Source organism: Paroedura picta, chromosome 3 (genome assembly GCF_049243985.1).
Source record: "Paroedura picta isolate Pp20150507F chromosome 3, Ppicta_v3.0, whole genome shotgun sequence".
In the NCBI taxonomy this organism is placed as follows: Eukaryota; Metazoa; Chordata; class Lepidosauria; order Squamata; family Gekkonidae; genus Paroedura; species Paroedura picta.
The window spans coordinates 40,965,257-40,986,894 of record NC_135371.1 but is presented as its reverse complement, the minus strand read 5'-3'; the positions used below and the strand labels follow the sequence as shown (position 1 = coordinate 40,986,894).

At 45.1% G+C, this 21,638-nt stretch overlaps 1 protein-coding gene and 1 long non-coding RNA gene across 3 annotated transcripts in view; one reads left to right on the top strand and one right to left on the bottom strand.

The window, feature by feature from the left end:
* Positions 1–14,107: 14,107 nt before the first annotated feature.
* LOC143831872 (uncharacterized) lies at positions 14,108–20,945 on the bottom strand. Of its 2 annotated transcripts, XR_013229003.1 has the most exons (5): positions 20,787–20,945; positions 19,945–20,012; positions 16,596–16,676; positions 15,674–15,837; positions 14,108–14,497 (listed from the first exon to the last, which is right to left on the bottom strand). It is a non-coding gene; the product is annotated as an uncharacterized LOC143831872 (long non-coding RNA). The 2 variants fall into 2 exon arrangements; XR_013229002.1 differs by lacking the exon at positions 19,945–20,012.
* The window catches only part of PLXNA1 (plexin A1), a 424,561-nt gene continuing 423,573 nt past the window's right edge, over positions 20,651–21,638 (top strand). The window contains exon 1 of the mRNA XM_077325380.1: positions 20,651–20,956. The gene's annotated coding sequence lies outside the window, so the exon portion shown is untranslated. The remainder of the gene's footprint in view (positions 20,957–21,638) is intronic.

Below are 21,638 nucleotides of genomic sequence, written 5' to 3'. Positions count from 1 at the left end.
GTTCTCAATGTAGCGGTTTCAACAAAGTCCCTCCACCTGGCTCTCTCCTCTGAACTTCCGGCGAAGCGATCGCCATTTTTTTCCCCTCGGAGCAAGCAGGGAAAACAACGAACCAGCGAGGCTTGATTCACCCAGCGAGGCTTCTCCGGCTACAGTCCCTCCACAGAACTGCTTTAAAGCTCCCCTAAGTCCCCAAGCACAACACAGCCCCCTGTTTGCCAGTTCCCTTTAATTTCGGCCGAAAATCGCGCCCATGCGGAGGGGGGATTTTTTTTCCACTTGGGGGAGCGTGGTAACAATGACTCGCCAGCTCACACGCCAGCTAGATGGGTTTCTACATTAGGAAGAATCAAGGCATATTCGTTGAAACGTGTGTGTGTGTGTTTTTTTTTAACTGTGCTTAAAGGGAAAGGGGCTTTTGGGGAGCATGATAACAACCGTCCATTGGCTGTTCGTTTGATTGACGGCCAGGGGCGGGAACAAGCACAGAAAAAATCACTTCCTTTCTAGCGATTCCTGGGAGACTGGAAACCTGTGGGGAACGAATGAAACACTACTGGATTCCACTACAAATGCAGGTATGCGGAACGCCGAGATTCCACTATTTAAAATAGCGTTATTCTTTGTAAAACCAATTGTGCGGAATTCCTTGTGCGGAATGGGCCTAAGTGTTGCAGGAAACAGGCATTTTTATTTCTTCTCTTTGCCTATCAAAACTATCTCTTTTTTGTTTTACAGCATGACCCAGAACCCTGTTGCAAAGTTTAAATATGCAAGAAAGGTGTAAAGCACCAAGCTGCTTAAAAGAATAAAATAGTTTTATTTAGAAGTGAAACAAACTTTGTATAGAAAGAGAAAACAGAGAGACCTAACTCTCTAACTTTCTTTCAGAGTCAGAGTAGTTCAGTAGTTCAGTTGAGTAGTTCAGCAGCCATAAGTCTCTGGCTTATCAAAGTTTTGCTTGGCCTGGGTGTCATCATGCACTTGACCTTGGATCTGGGCTGCCACCTCCATGCTTCCACAGCAGGGGGGATGTTAGTTCAACTTCTCTTCCCAGTCCCCTTCCATGGTGGCTTCAGGGCAAGGAGGAGCTTGCGATACCAAGTCACTTCACATTTTTACTTTAGGGCCCAGATTCACAGCATTGGCTGGGTGTATGTGCCAAGGAAGTGGTTTGTCCCTCCTTCAGGCAGTACAAGAGCTTCTGCCTAGCACTGCACCACTAGCTCTTCATTCTACTCATGCAGCTTTTCTTCTGCAACCCCCTAGCCCAGGGGTAGTCAACCTATGGTCCTCCAGATGTTCATGGCCTACAATTCCCATGAGCCCCTGTCAGCAGAAGCTCATGGGAATTGTAGTCCACGGACATCTGGAGGACCACAGGTTGACTACCCCACCCCTAGCCTATGAGGCCTTGCAATGAGGACACACCAACTCAGAGCCTACCAGCTGCTGCCCTTCATACAGTTTAGTTTTTATCACTCGTACCTGGCATTATATTTTATGGCTCACATAACAAGTGAGTTAGACATCTCTGCCTTAAAAACCTAACAAAATGTATAAAGTGCTACTGGACAAAAGAATAAACACATTCTTTGGGTTCGGGACATGTAAGCAGACTCAAGCTGAGGTTGTGAAGTTTCTCATGACTGTCTGACACTAAAGGCTTCTTTTCAATCCCTTCCCCCATACCAACCTGCCTAGACTGTAAATGCTGCCAAATGCACTGAGTTGCTGCTCTATAATAAGTACAGTCAGATACATTAAGAGATTATACATTCTATTAAACATTTTAAAATATTTTAAAGGCTATGGCTGATCTACCAACACTGCATATAGGATCAGAGAGAAGCCCTTGACAAAGTGCCATGGGGTTCAGAGGGAGTGATATATACTCAGGCCATGAATAACTGTGGTGTCCCTATTCTAATTGGGTAAATATTGGAGGATACATTTCTTATCTGTAAAATGGGCATATTCTAGTTCACACAGTCCTTTGCTAGCAGCAATAAATAAACAGATGGACAATATGGTCTTAGGGACTGAATATCAGAATAGATCTGGGATACAGGGTTAATGTGTCATATCTTTGTCCTGGGTCCTGTTATCCCTCAATGGAAAGCCCTGGAGGGGAGCCTGGACATTCTGATTCTCAGGAAAGTACAGGAACACTAGTTGTACTGACAAAAAGGAAAGGAAGAGGCATGTTCATCCCCCTGCCCCCCTCCACTTCCCAACCACTCGGGTCCTGCAACTCCAGAAATAAACTTTCTGTCACAAAATAGATGCATGTATGCCTTTGTTGTATGATGCTTCCTCAAGGTGTGATCAAGTGACATAAGAGAAAGGGTTGTTGATGTAAAAACCAGCTTGACAACCTAAACTTGTTCTACCCTTACCTTTTGCTAGTCTGAAAAATAAATGCCACACCTGGATCTGGTTTATGGGCTTCACGAGTCAAGGTTCTGGGGAGACCTGACATTTTCCTGGGGTGGGAAAGGACTACTGTGGGGAAGGGAAGCACTGGAAAGATGCATGGATGATGGGATCCAGGGCCTTGTATGACCTTGAGCAAATCACTATCTCTCAGTCTCAGCTACACATCTGCAAAATGGGAATAATAATAACACATTAATATTGTGGTGGAGATCCTAAACGGATATGCAAAAGTAAAAGAACTACGTAAGATGCCAGCCTCCTGAAACCTAATTGTACCCCTGAAGTGACTGACAGAATTCACAAGATGCCCCCAGCATCTTTAAGCACCTTAGTGAGGGAATGTGTGAGACAATGCATGCTAGCACTATTAGCACTTGAAGCACATTAATTTTAATAATAGTTATCAGAAAATAGCACTTTTATAGCACAATATTATGCCAGGGGATTTACAACAGATTGAATCATGCCATTTGTAATTAAAGTTATTTTCATTTCTAATTTCATCTTAATTTTATTCCAATAAAAGATATGACAAATACTACATTAAAATATAGAAACCATTACTTCAGACAAGTTCCTTGCTTAAAGCTGTTATATTACAGAACAATGCTTCCAGATGCAAATCATCAGGAATACCGGGAAGGAAGATATGTCCAGCAACAGGAAGAGAAATCCCTTAGTCCCAAGGGTTATATTTTCCTGCAATAAACAGTTCTAGCAATTATTAGCACACTTCTTAAATCAGGGCAGTTTCTCATGTTATAACTGTTGGAATGTGCAAGATCTGTAGTGTGCATGATTCTAAGGCATATGAAGAATATACTCTTGGAGGTTTCGGCAATATGTATTTTGTACAGTTGTGTCAGTGGCCATTTCTAGTGAAAGCTATCAGGTGGTCCATGGTGGGCCAATGCTGGGAATTCAAGCTAGAGACTGTCAGCAAGTGACACCTCTTCCATGTGGCTGCCCAAGGCTGAAGGATGACAGATCATCTGTTGGAGGACTGGGCACTGCACACATAAGCTTACACATGGGGCAGAGACCCCAGGCCATCCTCTGACCAATATAACAGGATGTTGCTGGCACCACCCTCCATAGGTGGCAACTGCCTATGGCTGAAGGCTATCAAGTGGTCCACCAACCTGCATGCTCAAGGGCAGGACTAGGCCCCTGATTTGTGGGGAAAACTGCCAAAGAATGCCCCTCATGGGGCAAAGCACAGCTGCCTCATAGTGTGTACATACAAATACAGCAGCAGCGGTGGCTGCTAGCAAGCTCCAGCAGACTGTCTGCACCCTCTACATGCAAGTTCCAGTGCATGTAGATGTTAAACAACATTGGGGAAAGAATAGCTCCCTGCAGGATACTGTACACCAGGTTCTCTCCCCTAGTGTCGCACTCTGTCCCTGACCCTAGAGAAAAGATTGCAGCCATTTAAGGGCTGCACCTTGAACCCCCACATGGGTTAGGCACTGTGCAAGTAGCCCATAATCGAGAGTTTCAAATGCTGCTGATAGGTCTAGTAGGTGCTACTGGACATTTCTTCATGTCTACTGCTACAGACAGACTAACAGGGCTATCCATCTTGATTTATTCTTTTGGTTAAAGATATATTACGAAATCAAGGTGTGCTATAATATTATACAGCCATATCAACAGTTCTAAAGGAACACCACTGACTGTACCACATAGAATGATAGTCTGAGGACTAAAGTGTGTTTTAATATTCATACACATATACTTGCTTGTGAGTGCATAACAGTTTCAAACTTTCATTTTGATATTTAACTTCTTGGGATTTTGAAGAAGAGACTGAAATACCAAAAATTGTCATTCTTGAGTATGGGTACACATAAACAGCTTTTTTTTAAATAGGACATTTATGAAATCTTGGCAAAAGGCAAAAGGAAAACAAAATAATGACAGTGATTTTATCTGGTTAGAAAAAATAGGGGCCTATTATGCACAGGTATGTCCCCTCTTTTTGACCGTGGAAGTTCATTGAGTTTTCTTTGTTGTTTTGCACTGATTTCCCCCCCTTCAGTGCTCAGATTGTTTTCTAGTCACTGTTTCCCTGGGTTTTCAGAGAGTACTTTTATGCCAATTTCCCCCTTGTTTCACATAATCTGAGGTAATTCAAAAGAATAGATTCCATCAGAGTTCCCCCCCGCACACCCTTTTGCTACCCTTCAAAGGACACTCCCCATCCATGTCAAGATCATTCTGCCCACTCTGCACCATCCACCATCCTTCTCCCTTTGTATACAACCAAGTGTATGGTGTACATATCCCCTAGTTCTTAATTATTTTTTTAAGTTACCTTTTTTACAAGTTTTAGAAGTTCCCTGATATGAGACTATTGCTAGTCTCAGATTACTGAATAACAAACTTAAAATGATGGAGAAACTTTAAAAGGAGCTACACAAGGTTTAGTTCCCTGCTAGAATTGACTTAAAAGGGAGATCAAAGAGGAGGCAGCATCCCCAGTACCCCCCCCCCCCCAATTCAGTGCTGCAGGCAAACAAAAGAAGAAGAGGAAGAGTTGATTCTTATATGCCGCTTTTCTCTACCTGAAGCAATTTACAAACGCCTTTTCTCAAAGCCATTTACAATCGCCTTCCCTTTCCTCTCCCTACAACAGACACCCTGTGAAGTGGGTGAGGCTGAGAGAGCCCTGATATTCCTGCTCAGTCATAACAGTTTTATCAGTGCTGTGGAGATCCCAAGATCACCCAGCTGGTTGCTTGTGGGAGAGCGTGGAATCAAACCTGGCTCTCCAGATTAGAAATATGCACTCCTAACCACTACACCAAGGTGGCTCATCTTCCCTGAGATTCCCCCCCCCCCCCACACACACATACCCTTCTGCTACTGTTCATCCATGTCAAGGCCATCAGCATGGAATAAAATTGGCATGAAATGTAAAGAGACACAGACAATGGAATGAGAAACCTAAATCTTTACAATATTTTCTCCTTCAATGCTTTAGTGAATGAAGGTATAGGGAGGGGGGACCATTTTGGCATTTCCTGGAAGCCTAACATTAAAATGGCGTCTAAGCCACATGGGCCTTCTGTAGCTGCCAAACAGAATGATCACTTGGGATCAATCCATTTGGAGGAAGAGTACAATCTGCAAAGGACAGGCTTTCAAAAACTGCCAGGATCACGACCAGTGTCCAGGATCAAATTAGAGATTCACAATGAGAAAACCATGAACATTTACAAAAATGAGCAGGAAATTAGCATTACTACCTAGCTGTGCTAGGGCATCAGCAAAATACCGACCCATTTTTTTTTTCCAGTTTAGTGGTACAAGACTAAAAAAGCTCTTCAGAGCATCTTCCAGAGGGCTCCTCACCCATACCGGTGCAAGTTAATCACAGATTGGACAATACATTAAATGCAAGTTGGATTGAGGCAAACCTCAACCTAACTCAACCTCAACACCTCTCACCTTCAAAATAAGAGAGGGCGCAAACTGGCTCGTGAGCTCAGGTGGAGGCAGGAGGAGCTTTCTCATTCCCTCCCTTCAGCCCTGTGTGCTGTTGGCAGTGGAAGCAGCTGAGGGGGGGGGGCGTGCTCTTTGTATTGCTCATGGTTCCAACTGTCTCCTGGGAATTTACTGAAGAGAAAAGACATTTACAGACAAGCAGGTGATGAAATGTGGTTTTCTTGAATCATACTGTAATCCCGAAGACTTCTTATACAGTGTCCCCATTATGTTCTTTTGCTTTTGGAATGGGCATCTTCTCCCTTGTTTTTCAAAGAGGCAGGCCATGCCCCATCTATTACTGCTTTACTTTATCAGTCTGGGACCCCTGAGCACTAATAAACAATATTGTCATGCTTACATTATGATGGTAAGTAAGAAAGACTCAAAGATGACTTCATACAGGGTTTCACATGCATGGTTTAAGGATTCATGGGGCCTGTAGCACCAGAGCCAGTTTAAAGATTTGCGAGGCCTTAGCAGAGGACAACTGGTGCTGTTACTTGTGCTGTGACAGTGGAGCACCCTTCCCAGGGATAGTGGAGCCTTTGGAAGCAGTCGACAGCTTCTTCTTTTTCGTTCTTGCAGTTCACAAGCCACAGTATTATGAAGACCCACTAACAATCACAATGAGACAACCTCCGAACCATATAGCACCACGGGGGCCCTGGAATGGCAGGGCCTGTTGCACGTGTGACATGTGCTCCTAGGATAGACTGTCTCTGCTTCCAGGCAGAATTCAGTGGCACCTTAGAGAGCAACAGGAGTTAAGCTTCTGCCCTGAAGCTCTTATTGCTCTCTAAGGTGCTACTGGACTTCCGCCAATTGTTCTGCTGTAGACCAGCCCAGCTACCCTCTGACAGGATTTGTGACACTTGCAGCACAAGGGTCAGAGGACCCCCATCCAGTTGATGCTCTCAAATGGAGTAATAAATCCCAGAAGGCTTCTCTGCTCCTACTTTCAACAGCAATTTATTCTCTTGCTTGATGCCCTAAATCAGGGGTAGTCAAACTGCGGCCCTCCAGATGTCCGTGGACTACAATTCCCATCAGCCCCTGCCAGCATTCACTGGCAGGGGCTCATGGGAATTGTAGTCCATGGACATATGGAGAGCCGCAGTTTGACTACCCGTGCCCTAAATGTTCAGCAAATGGAGAAGCACTAATGACACAGAACAAAAATTATTACTATAAATTATTGTTTGTAATTATCAGTTACTTTATTTCAAAAGGAACTCTGTGTGTGGCCAATAAATCTTTTCTTTCTCCCTCACACATGCATACATTATGCTTACCAGCACATTCTTCCTCTTGCTTTATCTTTCTCTGAGTTTAAACATGCATTTTAATAGTGTCACGCAATTTCACTGGTGTGATGCTATTTTTTTTAGAAGTCTGGAAAAGCCCTTCTTCAACTGGATTTGAGATGCAGCTTGGTGTAGTGGTAGGAGTGCAGACTTCTAATCTGGTGAGCCAGGTTTGATTCCACGCTCCCCTACATGCAACCAGCTGGGTGACCTTGGGCTTGCCACTGCACTGATAAAGCTGTTCTGACTGAGCAGTAATATTAGGGCTCTCTCAGCCTCATCTACCTCACAGGGTGTCCGTTGTGGGGAGAGGAAAGGGAATGTGACTGTAAGCCACTTGAGACTCCTTCGGGTAGAGAAAAGCGGCATATAAGAACCAACTCTTCTTCTTGTAATGGAGCAGTTTTCCAAACTCCAGGGCAGCTCTTTGGATCTCATGTTTGTGCAGTTCAGAGTGAAATTGCTTCTCTGCTTCTGCAGTAACACCCCCCCCCCCTTCATCTTTATTCATTGCTCTTAGAAAGAAATAGAAAAGAAAGAAAATCATACATAGAACACACACACCTTTAATAAATTACCTGGCATGTTCTGGTATGTGTCTCAAGATATTTGAATTTCAGGAACGGCTGTAATCACATGCAAAAGCTGTTGTTTTCAGCAGTGACCTAGCTTTCCCTCATATAAGCACATATAATCAGCAGTGATAATAACAGCATGTAAGTGAGAGTTTAAAGGAAAGATTGCTTTACCTAACGAGACTATTTACTTTTAGTGTTAGAAAGAACAATGGAAAACAGAAGCAGAGAATTTTCTTGTTTCCTGGTAAACAAATGGACAAAATACATGTTATGTACAAATATATATAACAAAGCCCAGATGGTTTCCCCCCCCCTTTTAATTTAATCAAAATTATTTTGAGTGGAGGAGCAACAGGAGGAGGTGTGGGTTTCTTTAACACATTCCCTGCCAGCTATATCTCTGTTCAAAACCTGCAACTGTGCCCTCCTGTCCATCTATGGGGGGAAAAACAGTTTGAGGGGATGATTCTGTGACCAGAATGGCCTGAAGCAAGGGCAAAGGGAAGGACAGTGAACTGCCTTCTAAGTTATCAGTCTGTTCCATGCAAAGTAGGTACTTATATTATACTAGGAAAAGAGCCCATTGTAAATGAAATACAATGGGCGCTAGAATGTGGGGGCAGAGGGAGGGACAGGGCAGCGCGCGGGAAGGAAGCGCACCTTATAAAAGGCGGCGGCGTCAAGGGCGGGCGGCGGGGCGTCCTCGGCTCCTTGGTCGGGTCCTTGGCGGCCATCTTCAATTGCGGGCGGGTCTTTCATTGCTCTGTTGTCGCTAGATGGCGGGGGCTCCCTGGCCAGCGGCCTGACGCTGCGAGAGGCGCTTTGCGCCTCCCGAGGCATCAGGCCACCGGCAAGGGAGCCCCCTCCAGCCGCGCTGCGTGCGGCTGCCGGGGACTCCCTTGCTGGCGGCCTGACGTGGCGGGAGGTGCGAAGTGCCTCCCGCGGCGTCAGGCCACTGGGCAGGGAGCACCCGGAAGCCACACGCAGCGCGGCTGGAGGGGGCTCCCTTGCCGGTGGCCTGATGCCTCGGGAGGCGCGAAGTGCCTCCCGAGGTGTCAGGTCGCCGGCCAAGGAGCAACTGCGAGCTGCGCTGCGCATGGTTCGCAGTTGCTCCAGTGGGGAATCGGAGGGACCAATCGGCAGGCACGAAGCGCCTGCCGATTGGTCCCTCCGATAGTCTGTCCGGAGGAAGAGGCCAATCGGCACCCTTCCTCATCCCGGACACAGCCCACCTTCCAAGGGCTTACTGTTTTGGCTTGTGTTAAGATGGTTGAGGATGAGAAAGTGTTTGCCTGTCCTACCTTGCAGGGCTGTCATAAGGATGAATGAGGCAGTGTATGAGCTACTATATCGTCATTGCGAAGACAATGAGCTATGGCATGATACATGAGGAAGAGGAAGCAAGACAGAAGGACAGCAGTTCCATAGTTGGTCATAATTCACATGTTTGTCTTGTAATATTAATATGTGGGTGGAAGAATGCATTTCTGCAGGAGAACTGGCAGATGGAGAGAATATTTAACTATTTCCTGGCCTGCTGATTCTGCCCTGCAATTTCCCCTCCTATAGAATTGTTTATGAGCTGTTTTATACCCTTGAACTGCTCTGAGATCAGAAATTATCCTGGTTGTTGTTTTTTTAAACGGCCTTGGAAAGATGCATTTTTATGTGTAAATTAGCAGATACAGGAAAGGTTAAGAGCACCATTCTGTCACGCTGGCTTTCTTCACAAATGCACCCACTGCCACATTCACATTTTGTCTCCAAACTCAGAACTTAAATTTGGTGGCTGAGGGAACTAATTCAGAAGGACCCTGGATAAGAAAACAGGTGTGGGAAAATCAGTACCATACAACTGTATTCAGGGGATCACAAAATAGACGCCTACCCCTGAGAACTGTGAGCAAAATACCATAACTGTTATGCTATATGTGTTGGATTATGGAGTGAAATTATGGATCCCAGAGGTCTTCTTTTGTGTAACTGTTATTAGCCAGTTGTGAGCAGCTGGGAAGCGTGGTCTCTGCAGACCTAATTTTAAAGGAAGGAAGTTAGGACAGGGAGGAATGTCTGTTGGCAGCAGACAACCGAATTTCAAGCATTGATTAGTTTGGGCTTAGCAAATAATAGCCCAGCCTCCCCTTGAGAATAAGACGGTTTTCCGTGCAGCCACCTCTTCCTTTCTTTTCTATTTTTTTAACTGAATGTCTGAGTTCTCCTTCTGATTTCTGTTCTAATCCTCCTGGCTGTGCAGCAACATAATGGAAAAAAAAAACCAATTCCCTAGGGTGGTGTTACACTCTTTTACCTCAGGTGGGATTAACACCTTTGGGTGGTACTATAAAAACCTTTACACAAATGGTATGTGAGGTTTATGGCTGGGATATTCGTAAATATTTAGGGCAGCGCCGGAAGAAAGCAGGGTTTTGGGAGGGAGCTCGACAGGAAGTGATGCTACAGAATCTTGTTTCTGAAACTGCTGTTACCCTCAGCGGAACTAATCTCTGAAGATCACTGGTCAGTTGTCAATCTCTAGTTGAGATCTCCAGGCTGTGGGCAAACTGGGAGCAAAAGGAGAGCTAAGGGTAGTGATGTCATTTCTGGGGGTGTGGCAGCAGGTGAGGTCTGCTGGGGCTCCTCAAAGTCTGCAAAATTATTTCAGGGGCTCCTCTGTGGTCAAAAGGTTGAAAAAGAATGATCCAGACAATATATCATTTACTGTAGAACATTTAATGGAAAAGCATTAAGCCATGCGAACATAAATGCTCTGCAGGAAAGAGGGTTTGCCAAATTGTAGAAATAAGCCGGTATTACCCCATGCTACACTTGTAAAAAGAAAACCCAAAGTGTTGGTGCTCATATATAAGGGTGGGCTGATTTCCACCAATTCTCACTCTTTCTGCAGATCCCCATTATGCTGTCATCTTTCTTGAGCTGAGTGGGGTAATTTGACACATGAGGATCAAGACTTGATCAATGATACTCCATATCATGGAGTACCATCTCAAAAAACGCTGTGGGAGAAAGAAATGTATGCCTCCCCCCAGATAGGTGATAGAGCATGTGACTCAGCATATCAGGACATTGTGGGGTGCCAGTTTGGTGTAGTGATTAGGAGTGCGGACTTCTAATCTGGCATGCCAGGTTCGATTCTGCGCTCCCCCACATGCAACCAGCTGGGTGACCTTGGGCTCGCCATGACACTGGTAAAACTGTTCTGACCGGGCAGTGATATCAGCGCTCTCTCAGCCTCACCCACCTCACAGGGTGTCTGTTGTGGGGGGGAGGAATGGGAAGGCAACTGTATGCCGCTTTGAGCCTCCTTCGGGTAGGGAAAAGTGGCATATAAGAACCAACTCGTCGTCGTCTTCTTCTTCTACATCACTAATCTTGAATGTGGTGTCTCTCTTTGTCTCAACCTGGAAGTTGCCTACTGACCCCTCCTCTCGATCTCTGCCTTTTGTTCTGCATGGCTTTTCACAGAATCATAGAGTTGGAAGGGACCTCCAAGGTCATCACGTCCAACCCCCAGCACAACGCAGGAACTCACAACTACCTGCCTACACACAGTGATCCCAATTTCATGGCCAAGACAAAAGAAAAAGTCTGTGTGGCAAATCTACCCTGAGTTTTCAAAGACAGAGCGGAATAGAAATCACAAAATAAATAAATAAATGAATCACACACATACACACACCGATAAGTTAATTTTGGACACTTTACTTAGCTGTGCTCTTCTCACCTCAACTGTGTGTGGCTTTGTGGGGAGGAGGCAGTTCTAATATTTATGGCAGGCAGTATTAAGGTGATGTACGCCTTCTTCTCATGACTAATTCATTATGAAAAAAGTACCTGTCCAGCTCACTTAAAGTGTTTTTGCTACGAACATGCTGCAGCACATTATGTTTGAATTAAGGTGTCCTTAGGATTATGTCTCTTAATCAGAGAGAGATTTCATCATGAGCAGGTTGATGGCATTACAGAGCTGACAAGGACGTTAACAGAGCCATCCTATGCCGTTCCTGAAATCAGTGTGCTTAGTTAGACTGCAGTAATTCTGCAGAGGACTGCATGGCAAGTTGGCGTTCCGCTATTTATTTATTTATTGCTTGCTTGCATTTCTATACTGCCCTACCTTATGGCTCAGGGTGGTCTGCAATAAACGTTTATAGCTTGCAAGTTATAGCTTGCAGCTCATAGCACATATAACACAGAACACAGAACATTTTGAACATAGCTGTACAGAAAATATTAACAACTTCAGCTTATAACAATTCCAAACTTGACCGCAATTTAACAGTCCACCAATGTGCTTGGTAGAAGAGCTCCCTTTTGCAGGCCCTGCAGGACTGTTTTAGTTCCTGCAGGGCCCTGCTCTCATCTGGGAGCTCATTCCACAAGTGGGAGCCAGGACGGAGAAGGCCCTGGTTCTGGTTGAGGCCAGGCACGTCTCTTTGACCGTTTATGCACTGGGAACTTCACTGACCCAGCTCCCATGCAGGAATACAAATCGGGGGCAGATGAAGTGCACTGGGCCAAATGCTCCCCCTGTGGGTGCAGGAAGAGGTAGGGCAACCCGCCACAACTAAAACTCCAGCCTGCAGCCCGGCATGAAACCTCCAGTGAATAAATGGCCTTTGGGGCCACGGATCACCACTTTGTTGGCGAACAAGAAATGTAGAGCTGTTTGGGGGGCATAAGCAGAGAGTCAGTCCCTTAAGTATACAGGGCCCAGACCGTGTGTGGCCTTGAAGTTGATTACGAAGACCTTAAGCTAAGGTGACCATGTGTTCCGGTTTCCGTGGGACAATCCCACTTTTGGGGGGAAATCCTGCATCTCGCGGCATTTTTAGAAAGTCCTGCCAGGTCAGAGGGAGGCCCGTGGGTAGTCCAGGTTGACCTCAACCAATTGCCTGGTGGAGGAGGCATTCCCTCTGGCCGGCCCTGCGGGACTGTTCCACATGGGCCCTGCATGGCACCCAAAGGCGACAGTCAAGGGCTTGAAGGGCTCAAACTTCCTCACCCTCCCCCCTTAGGCAACGAGGGGGGTCCTTATCGGGCTCATGCAGCGCGGGGGGGGGGGCAGGAAGGGCTCGTTGTTTGTCCGGGTAGCGCTTTTGCCATCCCCCCTTCCCTTCCCTGGCAGGGCAGCGGTTGCCGGTGCACACATGCGTCAGCCTTGCAGCCTCCCTCCCCAGGCATGGAAAATAAATTTGAAGAATACCAGCCATGGAATTTACATATACTGCTTGCTGACCATGGGCAATTCACGCCATTGTGCTCTGACCTGCTTCATGTTGTTGTTGTGAGGATAAAATGGAGAAGGAGAGAACAATATAAACTGCTTTGGGTTGCCATTTAGGAGAAAGGCAGGATATAAAGGAAGGAAATGAATAATACATGGAACTGTCCCATTATATCTTTTGATGCTAAGAATGTAGGAGGAGGTTTAGAATATTAAAAAATGGTACAGAGGCGGTAAAGAGAGATTTAGTTTCACCCTCATAACACTCCATGCCCTCTGAAATTGATTGGCACCCCTCCATGGCCTGAACCAGTCTGACCTCTCTAAGGGCCTTAGCTAAGTTCCTGCTCCTGCTATATTGTTGTTTAAGATCACTGAATTTGTGTTATTTAGAACCACTATTAGATTATTGTTATTGTTGTATTTGTTTATGTTATATATTAATTTGTTCCATGTATCCCCCCATGATGTTGTATGTAAACCACACTGAGCCATATGGAAGGACAGTATAGAAATCAAATAAATCAAATAATAGATTGAGGGCAGACAAAAGAAGGAACTTCACAGAACTCTTAATTTACTCTGCGAATTTGATGCCATAAATTGGTTGTAAAGGTGGAATTAGACAAACTCAGAGATGTTTCAGCCCTGATAGTTAAATGGACCTTCCATGTTTAGCAGCAGTGTACCTTTGCTGGGAGACATTAGCAGGAAAGGCTATTAGCCTGTTTATAGAAATTCTAGACATTTCTGAATGGCTGCTTTTGGAAGCATAATGCTGTGCAAGATGGAGCATTGTCTGATCCAGCAAGGCAATGCTCCTCAACTGCTGGGAGGGTGCCAGAAACAGAGAAGCTATAAGACCGTGAATTTCCCTGCGGAATCGAACCTGGCATGCCAGATTAGAAGTCCGCACTCCTAACCACTACACCAAACTGGCTCTCTGCAAGTCAGTTCAACTTGATGGCACTTCCAGCCACCACCACTAATGACTTGATGTCCTCCATTACTGTCTCCATCTACAATTGCTACCACGCCACCCCATCACAGCTCCTCATTTACACCCCCACCCCACCCCCGTACCATTGCAGTCTTGATAAAGAATGTACAGTGCTGTAGAATTACAGTTGCCGGTTTGAGGTTGGGAAAAATGTGTTTATTACAAGGGCTGGCTCCAAAATAGGCCAATTTGCATATGTTTATTGATCTCCATAATGTACATTAAGCATAGAATTTGAATTTGTCTTGCTATAGAATGTGCCTTTGGTGATAAGTTTGGGATTATTATTTTTAGACACTCATCCAGCCAAACGGCAGCAGTTCCAAGCCTTCTTGATTTTGGAAGAGAAAACGTTCTCACTGAAATCTGTGGGACTCCAGAAGACACACCTGTGGCCTTATGTTTGTTCAATTCAGAGCCAGAACACCTGTTAGGACTGAGGTGCACTTGAATTAGCAGGATGTTGCAAGTTAGGTGGGACATGATTTTGCCAGCCCAATGGGCAATATGGTTAGTTTGGTCTAAGACAGTCCCTGCTAATGCTTCTTTGTACACTGATCAGCCCTCCCTTTGTATGAATCTCATTTACTCTAAATGACCATTCAGCACCCTAACTGTGCTTGTGCCAATTGCAGGAAAGCATTGTTCATGAACTTGCAGCATGTACCTTGAAATATCAGGTGCCGCAAAGATTTAAGCATACAGGCAACGGCAGCAGAGTTCCTGGGGGAGAGGGGGGGGGGCGAGGGAAGGCCCTTTGCAGTTACTGCCTATACCATCTCATGCAGTGAAGCATGAAACGCTGTTAATACTGGAGCAATTAGCTGATGACAATGGCAAACGTATTAGAGGCCAACACTGACACTCCTTTGTCTGAGAGCTAGGGAGGCTTTCTGCTTCCGACAGAGAGACAGAGAGGAGGGTGGGAGGTTCCATTAAGGGACAATGCCCTTGAAAATAGCATCAACCCCAACTGAACTCCAGTGGAGACTGTTAGCTTAACCAATTGGCCTTCATATTTTCCCCATGTTTATACAACCTCTTTTTGCACTTAACCATGAAGGAACAGCATGTCTAAACTGGCCTTGTATTTATTTACTTGAACTTATAGACTGCTCCATCCTGATGGGTAAAGATGGATGAACAAGCAAGTATGAAATCTGTTTATATAACAAATGTATATAGCTCACATAGGTGCTTCCTATACTACTGGTTTTAAAAAAGAACATACTACGGGACTGAACTTTGCTGGGTCAATGGAACATGCAGTAAGCAAAAAATGAGAAGAAATTTAGGGCTGGGGTATGTGATGACAGTTCCTACAAATGTGGTGAGGGTGTATATAGTCACAAACATGTCCAGATACAAAATGGGTGAATGGCCTCCTATTGTGCCCTCAGCGATTGAGTGTTATCAGCATGCAAAGTATTAAGTGCTGTCTGAATTGTGCTAATATATAATATTAAAGATGTGATCCTAAGCAATTATGTGGTATGCTTGCATCATTTTCTGTTCAGAATTTTCTTCAGAGCTTTCCCCTGAGAATACTGCCTGTAGGGTTGGGAGACGTTCCCTACTTCTCTGCTTCTAAAAACTTTTATGAGAGTCTTACATTTTGGGGTAGGGTTGTTTTTTTTGTTGTCTCTGAACGGGTGTGTTCTTCCTCTGCTGTTTGGCAAGCCAGACCATCTTGGTGATTCAATTCTGCGTGGCTTAACTTCTTCCGTGCCCCTGAGACCCCAGCATTTCTTGATGCGGAAGTTCAAAAGGCAAACTCTGAAGGGCACAAAAGTGATCATTATCCATGGTAATTATATATTATGAATACAATGCCCTCTCAAAAGTGTCAGGCAAAAATTGATTCCAACAGGAGAGCCCCACAGAAGAAGCTTCTTGGACAAACCCATTGCCTGGATACAGATGGTTTGGATACAGATGCTTTGTAAATTGCAGCTGTGGTGGAACTTGAGGAACACATTTTCCCTTGTGCCTCGTTTCAAACCACCGCTGTTCTCAATTGTCTCGTGGAAAGCAAAAGAAAGCCCGCTATGGCCCTTGTGTTTTAGTCCTGTCACTGAAACCGTACCACTGGAATGGAAACGGAAGGGGAGACATTGCGTCTTAGCCTGCATCCCCCCAGTAGCAGAGAATCTGAGCAGACACAGGGACTATCATCTCCAGCTGGCTGGAGTATTCCATAAGAACAGATTCAAACTTCTGGTGGCTCAGGACTGTGCAAATCCATCCATCTTGAACGTCTGAGTGAACTGTTCGTTACCACACTGCTCCTTAGAAGCCAAAATACCAATATAATTTTTAACGTCCCTGGTTATCTGAAATGTGCAGCAGCAGATGTAGGTTGTGCCCATTGGGTCTTATAATTAGGATTTCTGGGTTTGAGAATTTGCTTATTAATAAAAATGAAGAACAGCAAATGTTATGTGGAAAAGAATTATTCCCCCCCCCCCCCTCCCGAACTGGTTATTGCTGTCACAAGAAAATGTAGGCAATGCTTGAAGAGAGAGAAAACTCACCCACAGCTTGTCTGTCCTTAGGAGTATAAGGTGTCTTCCACATGGGAAGAGGATCTTGTGGTTCCCACATTTCTGTTGCAGCTGCAGATAAAGCACAGCTTCAATGGAGCCTCCATATGACTGGTTTTTCAGCAGGTTACCTGCCCTAATCTCTCAGCAGAATCCTCTGTTCCTCGGGGCTACTTGGGCTTTTGCTAGTTGGTTTTAAAAAGTCAGCCTGCTATACTGATTAAAACACTATACTGATAGAGCCACATAGTCTACTGCTGACTTTTAAAAGATAAAAAGCCTCCCCGAGGTGGTGGGAAGGAGGAAATGGCTGCTGTGAGGCTGTCAGGGGAAATGGCTGCTAAGAATGGGGGGAGAGCTGAATTCCTGTCTGGGCTTCACTGTGATTGTCCTCCAAACAAAGCAAAGTTCTAGAAAAATGAGAGAACACCTGTGGAAACTTCACGAGCTGCACAAATGCCCTATTGATGCATTGATGTGGGTGAAGCAGGGGAGAAAAAACCCAGTGCAGAAACCATCTAAGAGACTGACAGCTGTGATCAGTAGAGATGCCAGTTTCCAGGCGGGACCTGAGGATCCCCTGGAATTACAGCCCGTCTCCAGACTACAGAGATCAAAGACATCAATTTTTCTCCAGGAGAATTGGTCTCTATTGTCTGGAGATCAGCTGTAATTTCAGGGGATCCCCAGGTCCCACCTGGAGGCTGGCTGGCATCCCTCACTGGTAAGCAGGATAGCTACCCAGTGGGTTCAGTGCCTGGCAGGATAATTTGTTTTTGTTTTTGTTTTAAATGGTGTCAGTGACAGCATGACATCGCTTCAATGGAAATTTAGAAGCGATATCATGACCCTCTAGGAATCACCAAGATCTCTGTGGTAAAAGGACAGACTTTCTGTCAACTCCTAAAGAAGGGTGGTATGTCACTGGCAGCTGCTCTCCCATGTCCCTGTCTCACCTGGTCTCCTGTTGATTGACAGTCTTGGCATGGTGACTTTTTCCCTCCCACTCCAGGGGCCCCTGGCTCTGTGACAGTATCATGATGGTTATAGTTTCCTTTTCCTATAGCAGCCAGAAATGTACCCTGACATCCATTTTTGGAGAGCAGACACCCCATCCCCCAGGAACAGGATTTCAGTCATTTTGTATAGTGTTATCTTATTAGCCACATAGAAAAGTCCTCCAGAATAATTCAGTTTTGCACAGTTGAGGAAGGCAGGGAGAGTGGGAGCTTTCCTGACCTCCAAAGCTGGGGGCCACAATGGAAAGTTTTAAACAGAGGCTGCATAGCCATCTGATGGAGAGGCTGATTCTGTGAAGATTCAAGGGGGTGGCAGGTTACAGTGGACGAGCAACAGGAATCTGAGTGTCCTGCATAGTGCAGGGGGTTGGACTAGATGACCCAGGAGGTCCCTTCCAATTCTACGATTCTATGAAAAGGCACATGTACTGGCAGTTGTTGATTTTACCCATCTGCAGAAGGCCCTGTCCAGTTGAACAAAGCCATCATGGGTTGCCTGGGGGAGTGACGGACAGCCACATACGGTCCAAGGCCATGAAGGGATTTTGTGTATGATAACCTTTTCTTTACATTGAGCTCGATAATGGATGGGCAGTTAGTGAAGTGACTGCAGAATGGGAGCTCCCAATAAAAGCCAAGCTGCGTCATTCTGCAAAAGCTTGGAGTTTCTACACTGATTCTGAGAAGAGTAATGTACAGTAAATTACAGTGGTCTAGTCTAGATGTCACTATGGTATGGATCCAGGTGGCCAGATCGGCTGTACTGCCCTAAGAGCCCATTTTTTGAACTAGGCTGAGTTGGGTTGCTGCCCTAGCAATAATGTTGGGTCTCCTATAATATCAAGGCTCTTAACTGAGTTGACAAGTGTCAGAAGAACTCCATCAAAGGAGGGAGCATAATACCCTTCAAGACCTGTGTGCCATTCCAGCCAGCGTCCCTTCTGACTTTCCAGGATTTAATTTCAGTTTGTTTGCTTTTAGCCATTTAATCAGGGCAGTCAGCAGTGATTCAGTATCTCTACGACATCACTAGGAGATTTGTATAAGGATATATATATAGCTGTGTATCATCTGCATATTGATGACATCCAATCCCACTATGTGGAGTTTACATAAAGATTGAGGGGCATGGGAGATAGGATATTTTGGTGTTTTATGTTTTCTGTCTTGTGGACCCTGATTTGGTGGGCAGATGGCATTCTCCCCTCACACACACACAATAAATAAAACAGTTGCCAAATCACTACCCTGCCTTGCTTATTGTTGTTTTTGTTGTTATTTGGTCTAGCCATCTTATACAGGTTGGCCAAACTTTCATTTTGCTTTGTCCAGTGTGGTTTCAGTACTTCTGTGGACCTGCACCCAAATATGCAGCCTGTATTGGAAAACTCTGAACAAAGGAGTTGCTACCGAATTTTTGCCTGAAGCAAAATCCAAAGCTAAGCAGAGGGATCCTCCTCAGGTTCAACTTGTGAGGAATTGGAGCAGAGCCAATATAGAGTTGATAAGATTATGCATATCCCTCGTAGTTAGCAGATCATTTAAATGTTCAACAAGCAGATTGTTTAAATGTTCAAACCAGAGACAAGTTATAGCAAGTAACTCTTTTGTGTGCCTGGTGTACATGTTGGCCTCTGAAGACTAGAACTTATTGGGTGCATCCCTTACAAGGGTCTGAGGGGAAGTGGTCAGGCAAAGGGAATCATGCCTGATTTTTTAATCCATCTAAAAAGCTTTCTTTCTTCACAGTCCTGGCAGTTCGTCACTTTAAATTCAGTACAGCTTTGCTTTGCGGAAACAGATTTTAGCTCACTCACAATACTATGGGTGATTTAAAAGGTGAACATTTTTAGATGGATTCACGTTTGTAACAGATGAATAGCTGTGCAAACCCCCAAGTGAATAGCTGTTGTTTTCCCCCCTCTCCTACTCTTAACATGGCAGGCTAGAGAATCACAGGTAGCCTTGCAGGCAGAAGTCTGCAGTTGGAGTTCCATGTATGCAGCAACCTCGAGACTAGGGTTACCAACAGGGCTGGAGAAAAATGTCCTGTCCTCTTAATATAGTTGAGTCTTTGTCATTTTTTTTGCTGTTGAGAAGCCCCTGAAACATTCTTCAGGCTTCAAGAAACTCCAGAAGTGACACAACTATGCAGAATACAAATGGGAAACACAATTGTGTACATGGTCCCCCAGAATCCCTCTCCTTCCTACCCCCTCTAGGCCCATCATTGGCCAATTTGGGAAAAGGGGTGGGTCATATCCCCTGATAAATGTTTAACAAATTAATATATACATATATAAAAATTAATTAACACTCACCCATTTGGGAAATCCTTCCTGGGGTGTCTAGAAACTCCAGGGTTTCACAAAGCCCTGGTTGAGAAAGTCTTAATGTGTAGAAACGGGCAGTTAGTTGACTCTTTTCATGGCATGGAGGTAAATAACAGCACCTGGTAAATAGCATCTCCTTCAGGGATAGGACATTTCCCACTCCCTTCCGGGCAATGGGGAACTCTTCTTGAGACTCAAGAATGGGTGAAGGATGTGAAAGGGCCAAAACCTGTCTAGGACCTGCCTTCTGAGAGAATGGTGACTGATCACATTGGTGCAGGGAGGAATTAGGAATGGAAATCTTTGAAAGGAAAACATTCATTAACCTTAGCATGAAAGCAACGGATAGTGTGGGATTATAGGCAACTCCATCACAATACAGCCTCTTGAAAAGAAATGCATTCCTGGGCTGGGGTTCTCAATTCTTTGGTTTCAGTAGAGATTTGTGAAGCATCACAAAAACGGTATTAAACATGTATACCATGAATGATGCTGATTGCTGCAGAGGCTTATTTCTGTGCCGGTAGATGGCACTCTTTCTATGAAAACGATCTCCTTCTGTACTTAACATCTCTTCATGCATCTCCTTATAACCCATCCCGTAACTAGAATCCTTGCCAAAGCTCTTCATTCAATTTAGAGGGAAAGGGGACACAAAGAATCAAAATATTTTAAAAGGACACTGTCATGGTTCGGCTGTTGAATCTAGCTGCTATTTCCAGTTGCCTGCTATCTCTTTGTCCTGTTCTTCTCACTGCAGTGCACAGAAGTCAGCCCTGAGATATCGGTGAATGGTTCTTGGGGACTGACGGGAACAACTCTTGGCTCACCTGCCTGAGGGAGATGTCCGCCAGCTCTTTTTTGTGTCCAGTTCCAGGAATTCGCTTTCAGACTCTTCCAGAACAGTTCTGGAGACCAGTTGTGTGGGGAGAAAATACTCTGCCAGCCTCCAGCTTCTGTTCTTTTTGCATTGGCAGGGTCTGCTCCAGCTTCTGGACAGGTAAGTAAACACTAGTCTGGCATATTTTTAAAAGGTATGACTTCAAGAAGGTTGGGCGTCCTCAGGGAGAAGAGGGGAGGCTGGGCTGGTCCCCTGTCCACATTATATGAATCTAAGATGCGAATCTTTCTCTGTGTTTGACCCCTGATAGTAGGATCCAACTCTTATTGACGGTGCTGTGTATGCCAGAAACAGCCTCTTTTCCAGAGGGGCATTGTGTTTTGCCCTTTTGTATCTTAGAGCAAGCTGGAAGCCTACCGCAGGCCCTTATTGTTTTCCTGGGATGAATGTAAGCCCAAATATTGGAGTTGCTGCCATTTCTGATTTATTTAACAACTCTTAAGAGGAGCTGTTTGTTGCTCAGGGAGGCTGAGTGCAAAGTTAAGGCCATGTTCTCTACACTTATTTTCTAAAGTGGGTGGTGAATGGAAAGTTGCCTAGAGGTTGCACCCTTTAACTGGGAAACGTTCCTCCAGGTGTACATGGTCTAGTCTGCAATTATCAGAAATGTGCACTCTGTGAATGCTCAGGGGCATTTGTTATCATCACTACTTATCTGTTTCAGGGATGCCTGGAAAGTGGAAACTAATCCCAAGCAATCCCTGACAATCGCCCTACTGGGCCAACATCAGGGTTGCCAACTCCCGGTTGGGAAATAGCTGTAGATGTTGGGGGTGGAGCC